The sequence below is a fragment of the Canis lupus genome, chromosome 5 (genome assembly GCF_048164855.1).
Source record: "Canis lupus baileyi chromosome 5, mCanLup2.hap1, whole genome shotgun sequence".
Taxonomy (NCBI): Eukaryota; Metazoa; Chordata; class Mammalia; order Carnivora; family Canidae; genus Canis; species Canis lupus.
The window spans coordinates 43,474,250-43,485,316 of NC_132842.1; the positions used below are offsets into that span (position 1 = coordinate 43,474,250).

Consider the following 11,067-nt stretch of genomic DNA (forward strand, 5'->3'; position numbering starts at 1 on the left):
AGAAAGTCAGGAGAGAGTTACATCACTGAGGCCAAGTCCAGAGAGAGCACCTCAGGAGGTGATGATGCATCCACAACACCCAATACATTTTCAAGGGCCAGACTTAGTAAAAATGGTAATAAGGAAAAGGAGGGCAGAGGGTGCGCCTGGGTGGCTCAGTCAGTTAAGTATCTGCCTTCAGCTTGGGCTATGATCCTGGAGTGCTGGGATCTAGCCCCACATTGAGCCCCCTGCTCAACGGGAGAGCCTGCTTCTTCCTCTCCCTCTGCTCCTCCCCTCTACTCAGGCTCTCTCTCTCTCTCTGTCTCTTGCTTACTCATTTTCTCTCTCTCAAATAAATAAATAAAATATTTTCTAAAAATAGGGGATCCCTGGGTGGCTCAGCGGTTTGGCACCTGCCTTTGGCCCGGGGCGCGATCCTGGAGTCCTGGGATCGAGTCCCGCATCGGGCTCCCGGCATGAAGCCTGCTTCTCCCTCTGCTGGGTCTCTGCCTCTGTCTCTCTCTGTGTCTCTCATGAATAAATAAGTAAAAATATAGATAGATAGATAGATAGATAGATAGATAGATAGATAGATAGATGAAAGAAAGAAAAGAAAGAAAGGGTGGAAGCCACACTACAGAGATTTTAGTGAGGAATGATTAAAAAAATAAACATTTTTTAAAAAGCAGGAATCCATCACAAATGCACACTCTTCTTTTGAGAGTGTGAGTGAAGAAAAGTAATTCTATCACAGAAGGCCTAAGAAATATTTTTAAATTAATAATATTTGCAATCACATATAAGTCCATGAAATCTATTATATCAATGTCATTATTCAACACCATTTCATTTTCACTAAACCTGAACATAGACCCCAAAAAGGGGATGGAGAAGATCAAATCACCATTTGTTCAATGATCTATATCAGGCTCAAAAAGATGACCTCGTCCAGATTCCTGCTCTGGGAATTTTGGAATTGGAACAAAGACTGACTCAGTCAGAGCTGGCAAGCAGTCTGAACCATGCACAAGAAAGATTCGCTGAAGAGGCTGAGAACAAAACAGGTCTGCAAAGAAAAGAAAAGTGACTAGCCTGGCCCTTGAAAGTGAGAAATGGGAAAGCGGCTTTGGCTCCCCATTGCCAGAGGGCCTCACTGATCTTGCTATTTTGGAGTTGTTAGAGTGCCCTATACCCTTTCAACAAAACCCAACCTTACTTCAGCTAGTTAGAAAGGAATTCTGCTCCTTGCAACCAACAGAGCCATAATTAAAACAATTATAAACACTCCTCCTACTTTGAGAACAAATAGATAATTTTTTTTAATGTATTTATTCATGAGAGACACAGAGAGAGAGGCAGAGACATAGGCAGAAGGAGAAGCAGGCTCCCCGGGGGGAGCCTGATGTGGAACTGGATCCCAGGACCCCAGGGTCATGACCTAAGCCAAAGGCAGACACTCAACCACTGAACCACCCAGTCTCCCCAGATCACTAATTCTTTGATTACCCTATGTAATGCTAGAGTGAACACTTGCAGATACTAATCCTTGTTTTCATTTCTAATTATTTCCTAAGAATGTATTTTTATGTGGAATTATAGGCCATTATAGGCCCTTTTTTCAAAAAGGTTATTTTATATAATAGCAATATACTCTATCATCCACAATGTACAGAAATATGGAGAAATGCAAAAATTTAAGACATCTGATGGTATTAGCATTAACTACAGATTTCAAAGAAAAGAGAAGGGTTCCATTTACTTTTTTATCAAAGTAAATCAAACACCCTTTTCCTTTTACCTGAAAGGTTACATCTCCAAACAATCCCTTTTCATCATCAGCCAAATGACTACATTTGTCAAACAATGTTTTCCTTAATACTTCAGTTTATAAAATTCATTTTCATTCCCTTTTTGAAAAAAAAAAAAACTATTTACTTTTAAGTATATAGTTTACATACCATAAAATTCATCCACTCTAAGTATATAATTCAGTGATCTGGGCCAATTTACAAAGTTGTATAACCATCACCACCATCCAGTTTTAGAACTTTTTGATTATCCAAACATTTCTCACAAGCCCATTTGTATTCAACCCTTGCTCCCATGGCCAACCCCAGGCAACCTTACTCATTTGTTTTCTGTTTCTACATAGCTTTGCCTTTTCTGAGGATTTCAAATGAATGAAATCATTCAATATGTGGTATTTCTTAAGTCCTTTTATCACTTAGCATAATGTTTTTGAGGTTCATCCACATTGTAGCATGCACTTTGTTCCTTTTTTATTGCTAAATACTATCCTACTGCATGTATCTACATCTAATTTATCATTCACCAGTATAGATATAATTGGGTTGTTTCAGTTTTTGCCTAGTAGGACTAATTGTCCTTCCTAATGAGTAGACACCTAAGAGCAAAATGGCTGAGTCATATGGTATATGTTTATGTGGTAAGTTTATGTTTAACTTTTCAAGCACTTGCTAAGCTATTTTCCAAAGTCTTCCAAAGTATCACTTTACATTCCTACATTTTGCTTTTTAATACGCCCATGTGGCTAGTCATATTCATCCATATATAAGAATCAGATTTTGTGGGACACTTGGGTGGCACTGTGGTTGAGTGTCTGCCTTTGGCTCAGGGTGTGATCCCAGGGTCCCGGGATCAAGTCCTGCATCAGGCTCCCCACTGGGAGCCTGCTTCTTCCTCTGCCTCTTTCTCTGTGCCTCTCATAAATAAATAAATAAAATCTTTAAAAAAAAAAAAAAAAGGAATCAGATTTTCTGTATGGTAAACTGATACTTACTCCCACATATAAATATAGCCTTCCACTTTCTACCAGTGAATATTTATCATAGTTTAAAAGAGAGTGTCACCACTTCCACCAGCTAAATACCACAAGAGCACTTCTCCATCCTTTACCAGAGACAGGAAATGATAACATAAGGACATGGTCAGAGTGCCTGGTGGCTCAGTCAGTTAAGCCTCCAAATCTTGATTTCAACTTGAGTCAGGGTCATGCGATAAAGCCCCATGTTGAGCTCCCTGTTAGGAGGAAGTCTGATTTGGATTCTCTCTCTCCCTCTGCTCCTCCTGCAAATGATGTGTACGAGCGCTCTTTCTCTCTCTTTAAAATGAAATAAAATCTTTAAAAAAAAACAAAACAAAACATGGTCACACAATATCCTTAACTTCTTCCACACAAATATTCAGCATCTTAAAAACATGATATAAACAAAGGTGTTAGTTGGAAAGATTAGCAGTGTGGGGTGCCTAGTAGAACTGAGAAACTGGGCAAGAACTTTTTGTTTTAACACACGTGAAGGGAACTCTTCTAATAGTGAAAACTATACAAACACTTCAACAAAATAATGTTTTAAGGTTCATTCATGTAGAATAAATTTTTTTTAAAATGTTTATTTATTTATGATAGTCACAGAGAGAGAAAGAGAGAGAGGCAGAGACACAGGCAGAGGGAGAAGCAGGCTCCATGCACCGGGAGCCCGACGTGGGATTCGATCCCGGGTCTCCAGGATCGCGCCCTGGGCCAAAGGCAGGCGCCAAACCCCTGCGCCACCCAGGGATCCCCATCCATGTAGAATAGACTAATATCTCATTCTGTTTTGCTTCTGAATGATATTCTATTACGGGGATATAAAACGATCTGATACTCAGAGAAGAGAGGCCTGCAACTCCTGAGTCCAAAGCAGCAAATCCTTAAGGGACACACTGCCCCAGGGCTAAGAGCAGTAGGCATCCACCTGAGAAATCCTGACACAAAGCTCTCAGGCACCTTGAGGTCAGGGACCACATGTCACTAGCCTTGAAAGCAAAAGACTCCACTGGCAGATAAAAGACACCACCCAACAGAAAGGATGATGTCCATTTGTGAAATACCTCAGAGATCATATTCTTCTCCTAATGCCTCAACAGGAAGGAAAGGACGTAGATGGAGACTAGAACAATAAAGAACCTAAAGATATAGACTAAACTGTAAAATAATGGGTTTATTATTATTTTTGATGTTACTATGGCCCTAGGCTAAACAGGTAAGGGAAGTGTGCGTTTACTTAGTCTACCTTATCATGTCATTTGAAGACCTACCTTTGTTTACTCACCGATGGGGAAAATTTCAAGTAGGAAAGAGTCAATTTTGAAAATATGAGTTGTCAAAGATGCTGGTAAAGACCTAAGATATAATCATACTTAACAAGATAGTAAAAAGAATATGTCAACGCCTTATTTATTTTCCTTCTGCTTATATTTAAAGAGCAGAAAGTGTGGTTACTATTCAAGAAAACCTGTGAAGTTACTCTGCCCCATTCATGCATTAAATAAAGTGCACTCGGGTACATGCGAGTACATGATAAAATAAAGTTCAGGGAACAGAGGGAATGAGCCAGAAACAAAAATAATTACTGAACTACATCAAAAAACAAGACTCAAGAAAAAGGAACTAAGATCAGTTTTATTACTTAAAGCACTGAATGCATTTCTTTTGCTGTAAACAATTCAGAGCAGTCACGTTATATATAACATACTCACTCCCAAGTTATATAGAGTGCTGATATGAGTATATTTCATTATTAAAATTTACTAGCAGCAGGGTTTTTTTTTTAATTTTTTTTTTATTTTTATTTATTTATGATAGTCAGAGAGAGAGAGAGAGAGAGAGAGAGAGAGGCAGAGACATAGGCAGAGGGAGAGGGAGAAGCAGGCTCCATGCACCAGGAGCCCAACGTGGGACTTGATCCCGGGTCTCCAGGATTGCTCCCTGGGCCAAAGGCAGGCGCCAAACCGCTGCGCCACCCAGGGATCCCGCAGGAGGGTTTTTTAAATGAAAAATCATTTTCTCAACCAGAATAGTAAATTATAGCTAAAATTAACTGAAACTAGAATATTCTATTTGAAACTCTATCAACTAAATCTTAAAGACAGAACTCTGAAAAGTGTTTGAACACAATTCAGTGTATAAACCAAAACATTAAAGAACTCCATCTGTAATAGAAGTCTGATGAATTCAGGAAACTTAAGGAAGATATAAAAATAACTGTTATTTCCATCAATGTTAAGGGACATTATAATTCAACTAGAGAAAGCAAGATCTCAAAATCTTGAGTACCATTTTTTAACAAGGAAGCAATCATTCAATTTAACAATTAAGTAGGTTCCTATTACTCTGTACCAGGCACTAGGTTTGAAGTGAGGAAGAACCAAAGATACAGCACAGATCTTACGGTGGTCAAGTTGTAGATTCACCTTCAAAGTAGAGTCAACAGTATTTGTTGATGGATGGATTGGATATTAGTGTGGGAAAAGAGGAATGAAAAATGACCCAAGGTTTTCCATTTGAGAGACCATAAGTTTAAAGTTAAATTAACTGAGGGAAGTTGACTATCTAGCTCAGTCAATAGAGCATGCAACTGGTGATCTAAGAGTTGTGAGTTTGATCCTCATGTTAGGTGTAGAGCCTACTTAAAATAAAAACCTTTTAAAAAATAAAAACAAAAATAAATAAACTGTCTCAGTTAAATTAACTGAGAGAGGGAAGATTTGAGACAAAATATTACAGTGGGCAATGGACAAACCTAAGAGTTCATACTTTGATGCATCAAGTTTGAGGAGCCCATTAGATGAGATATCAAGTAGGCAGCTGGACATAAAATCCACAGAAGAAGTCCAAGTTGAAGATGTTGGACAGAGGTGGTGGAAAGTGGATGAGATCACCAAGAAATGAGTATAGATAGAAAAGAGGACCCAAGAACCTCCAAAATTAAAAAGTCAGAAGAGAAGGAACTTGCAAAGAGAATGAGAAAAAGCAGTCAGTAAGGAAAAATTAAAATCAGGGGAGTATAGGAAATCTTAAAAAATCTATCCCCAAACTCCTAGAACTAGATGTATAGCAAAGCCACAGGATATAAGGTCAATCGTATGTCTATATCATAGCAACGTATCAAACAACTGGAAACCAGAATTAAAGGCACAATACCATTAGAAAAAGTTCAAAAAATTTAAATACTTAAGTATAAATCTAAGTACATATATAGGATCTGTACACTGAAAACTATAAAACATTGATGAAATGGTGTTTTTCTTAAATAAATGTAAAGACGTTATCTTCAGGGACTGAAAGATTTTAACAAGGTAATTATGTCAATTCTCCCCCACATCGATCTATAGCTTTAATGTAATTCTTATAAAAATACCTGCCATATATTTTTTTGTAGATATGCTGATTATAAAATTTATCTGGAGCTCAGGTCTTGATCTCAGAGTCATGAGTTTGAGCCCCTACTTAAAAATAAAATAAAATTTATGTGGAAAGACAGGGGAAGCAAACAGCTAAATAATTCTAAAAAAAATTAAGTTGGAGGAGTTACACTTCATGAAATTGTGAGCTACATTGTTTTCTCCACTTGATTTTTAGCTTCAATACATATTTTTACCAACCAATATAAAGCCACAGTAATTAAGACGTGATAGAGAGCGGACACCCAGGACTCCAAGATGGCATCATCCTCATCCGTACCAGTAAAGGAGAAGAAGCTCATGGAGGTGAAACTAGGAGAGCTGCCAGGTTGGATACTGATGCGGGATTTCATCCCTAAGGGCATTGTTGGAGCATTTAAAAAGGTTACTGGGCATCCCCGGTGGCTCAGTGGTTTAGCGCCACCTTCAGCCTGGGGTGAGATCCTGGAGACCTGGGATCAAGTCCCATATCAAGCTCCCTGCATGGAGCCTGCTTCTCCCTCTGCCTGTGTCTCTGCCCGCCTCCCCCCCCCAATGAATAAATAAATAAAATCTTTAAAAAAAAAAAAAAAGAGGTTACTACTGGTATTACAACAAGTATATCAATGTGAAGAAAGGGGGCGTCCCTGGGATTTCTGTGGTGCTGGCTGCTTATGTGCTTTTCAACTACTGTCCTTCTTACAAGGAACTCAAACATGAACGGCTACACAAGTACCACGGAAGAGTGCCCAGTGTGGAAGCACGTTTGGCATTCCTGACCATGACTTTTGCCTGGCACCCTTGAATCCTTCCATTGCCTAATTCACAATTAATATCCAACAAAAGTTGACTGTTACTCTACTGCTTAAAAAAAAAAAAAGACGTGATATACAAGGAAGCAAAGACATAGGTATTGATGAAAGAAGAACAAAGTTCAGAAATATACCCACACAAATATAGCCTACTAATTGCTTTTTCAAAAAGGCACAAAAGCAATTCAGTGGAGAAAGGAGAGTCTTTTCGGACAACGATGTTGGAACAACTGGTCATATATACACACATACCAAAAAATGAACCTCAACTTTACCTCATACTTCATAAAAAAAAAACTTAACACAAAGTCGTTCACACAGAAAACTATAAAAGTTTTAGAAGACAAATTTTTAGAAGTCTTTTAATAGGGCTACTTTTAATAGGTAGAGTTCTTAGACACAACACCAAAAAACACAGAAAAAATATTAGGGTGCCTGGGTGCCTCAGTCACCTAAGCGTCCAACTCTTAATTTCAGTTCAGGTCATGATCTCAGGGTCATGGGACTGAACCTCAAGTCAGGTTCCCCACTCAGCAGGGAGTCTGCTTCTCTCCTTCTCCCTCTCCCCTTGCTCATTCTCTCTCTCTCAAATAATCTTTATAACAAAAAAAATTATCAATAAATTTGATTCTTCAAAATTAAAAATGTCTACTCTCAAAAGACATTTAACAGAATGAAAAGGCAAGATACCCACAGGGAAAAAAAATACATGCAAATCACACATTCAACAAGACTATGTAGCCAGAATAAATGAAGATTTCTCTAAACTCCATGGGAAAAATACATAAATAAATATAAATATATATAAATATATATTATATATTAAATAAATAGAAATCTCACCAGAAAATAAGCAAAAACTTGAACATATACTTCACCAAAGAGGATTCACAAGTATTCAGCAACCACATGAAAAGATGTTCAACATCAATAGCCATTAGAGAAAAGCAAATTAAAGTCCTAACTAGAGATACATCACTACATATCTGTTGGAATGTCTAAAATGAAAAATACAAGGATGCCTGGGTGGCTCAGCAGTTGAGTGTTTGCCTTTGGCTCAGGGCATGATCCCAGAGTCCCAGAATCAAGTCCTACATCAGGCTCCCTGCATGGAACCTGCTTCTCCCTCTGCCTGTGTCTCTGCCCCTCTTGCTCTCTCTGTTGTTTCTCATGAATAAATAAATAAAATATTTTTTTAAGATTTTATTTATTTATTCATGAGAGACACAGAGAGACACAGAGAAAGAGAGAGAGAGAGAGAGAGAGAGAGAGGCAGAGACACAGGCAGAGGGAGGAGCAGGCTCCATGCAGGGAGCCCGATATGGAACTCCGGCCCAGGTCTCCAAGGTCACACCCTGGACTGAAGGCGGCACTAACCCACTGAGCCACCAGGGCTGCCCATAAAATCTTTAAAAAAAATAAAATAAAATAAGGGCAGCCTGGGTGGCTCAGTAGTTTAGCACCGCCTTTGGCCCAGGGCATGATCCTGGAGACCGGGGATCGGGTCCCATGTCGGGCTCCCTGCATGGAGCCTGCTTCTTCCTCTGCCTGTGTCTTTGTCTCTCTCTGCCTCTCATGAATAAGTAAATAAAATCTCAAAAGGTAAATAAATAAATTGAAAAATACATTAGTGTTGGTGAAGATGCACAAGTGGATCTCTTAATAATTTCTGGTGAGAATGAAAAATGGTATAGTCACTCCAGAAAACAATTTAGCAGTTTCTTCAAAATTTAAACATACATTTACCAAAAGACAGCAATTCCAGTACTGGGTATCTACCCTATAAAAATGAAAACTTATGTTAATCCTTACAAATATAGCCATCTTTTTCTTTCTTTTTAAATCAAAGATACAAAAGCAATCCAATGGAGAAAGAGCAATCTCTTTGGCAAATGATGTTAGAACAATTAGTCATCCGTACACACATACAAAAAATGAACCTCATAGAGCTTTTCTTGTAATAGTCAAAAACTGGAAAGAACCACGATTTCCCTCAAACAGAAAAATAAACTACAATACATCCATATATTATTCAACATAAAAAATGAATTATCGATATGCTCAGTTGTGAGTAAAAAAAAGGTCAATTTCAGAAAATCAATTTCAAATATATACTGTATGAATCCATTTATATAACATAAATGACAAAATTTGTCAGGTGTTAGGGACTGGGGAAAGGTATGACTAAAGAGTCTAAGGGAGTTTCTGTAGGGTGATCAACAGTTGTGAACAGTTACACAAATCTCTACATGTGATAAATTTCATAGAATTTCACACACAAATGTAAACACGCACATATACAAACTACATGTAAAAACCGGTGAAATCTGAGTAAGATCTATATTTCAGTTATAGTACTGAGACTTCCACCGTAGCTATGTAAAAAGTTATCACTGGAGGAAGCTGAGTCAAGGGAGGAGGGAACACTCTCTACTATTTCTGCAACTTGTATGAGAGTCTAAAATTATTTCAAAATCAAACACTTTTTAAGTGTTTTTTTGAATGCTGCTAATAGATCAAATAACATGAAGACCACTAGAGGACCACTAGACTAATAAACAACTTGGGAACTGCTGGTGACTGAGAGGAATTGTTTCCATGAAGGTAATGATTAGAAAGCAGAATGCTTGAAACTCAGATTATGGAAGGGCTTAAGTTATTAGAAATGGCATCAACTAGGACATGACCATGTAAGTTTAATGGCTGAGACAGGGATCCCTCGGTGGCGCAGCGGTTTAGCGCCTGCCTTTGGCCCAGGGCGCGATCCTGGAGACCCAGGATTGAATCCCACGTCAGGCTCCCGGTGCATGGAGCCTGCTTCTCCCTCTGCCTATGTCTCTGCCTCTCTCTCTCTCTCTCTGTGTGACTATCATAAATAAAAAAAAAAAAAAAAAAAATTAAAAAAAAAAAAAAAAATGGCTGAGACAGCCAATGAACCAGATCTTTGAAGTAGGAAAGGGAACTGAGACTTTCTTACTAATTTGGGGAGGCAGAGGACCAGCTTATTCTTGAAAGATTCCCAAGGAGGCTACTGAACTATCTCAAGTACAATAAACTACCAGACATTCTTCCAGAGTTGCTGTAAGGTCTACAGAAAAGCCTATGAAAGCTCTAAACGAGAAGTAAAATTAGACAAGAAGATTAGGGGGAAAAAAAATACATGCAAAGCATTTTACTTCCACTAAAAAGGTGAATAATTGGCACTGACTTTCCCCAAAATACAACAAAGTAGTTTGCTACACAGGAAGCAAAATCAGTGAACTCTATTTTTAAAAACAAGAACAGACTTTGATATAGGTGTGATGTTTGTATAAGTGAAACCCATCCTCTTCTCATGGCTTTCTGATTAACAGAAAAACATCCTTTTTCAGTTAGAGAAATACATATGAAGAGATTAAGTGCTTGTATAAAGTCACACTGAATTTCAGGAGTGGCACAAAGAAACATATCCAAAATAAAATTTTCACTCTTAAAGAGTATAGGTCAGGTCAGAAACTCCTCCAGTAAAGTCAACCTAGGCAGACAAGCTCCACTTTAACCTTTGGTCGCTTGCTATCACACTAACCCAAGCTTTCTGCCACTCTTCCCTAATCTACTCTTCACTACCTTGACTCACATTCATAACTTCCAACTGATAAAAAAAAAAAAAAAAAAAAAAAAAGACGACTTTACAAGACTTAGACCTACTCCACACTGAAGACAATGAAGTGCTGTCAAAAAGTATGTGAATAAAAGAGTAAAGCAGACTTCAGGTTAAAATTCCAACTACGCCCTTGGTAGCTATAAAGGAAAAATACCTACAAAGCTCAGAGAGCTGTTATGAGAAGATAAAGAATCTGTAACCTAGTAGTAATTCATAAACAGGAAACAGTCATAGGATAGAAGACAGGCTTCCACTTACCATATATGAAAAAGTTCTAAACCAAACAACAGGCATCCAGATTACAATAATTTCAAGGAGAGAAAGTAAAACTCTATAGTAAACAAAATGGCTGCCTTTCCAGCTACTCTTTTCATTTCCTTGCCCAATTTTTCTCTTCTAGGGACACAG

The 11,067-nt window shown here is 38.1% G+C and overlaps 1 protein-coding gene and 1 long non-coding RNA gene across 10 annotated transcripts in view; both read right to left on the reverse strand.

Annotated features, from left to right (window-relative positions):
* Positions 1-11,067, reverse strand: part of PLPP1 (phospholipid phosphatase 1) — a 96,045-nt gene that overhangs the window by 39,346 nt on the left and 45,632 nt on the right. The gene's annotated exons all lie outside the window — the stretch shown is intronic.
* LOC140633629 (uncharacterized) lies at positions 309-8,256 on the reverse strand. Its single transcript, XR_012031196.1, has 2 exons — positions 2,783-8,256; positions 309-1,889 (listed from the first exon to the last, which is right to left on the reverse strand). It is a non-coding gene; the product is annotated as an uncharacterized lncRNA (long non-coding RNA).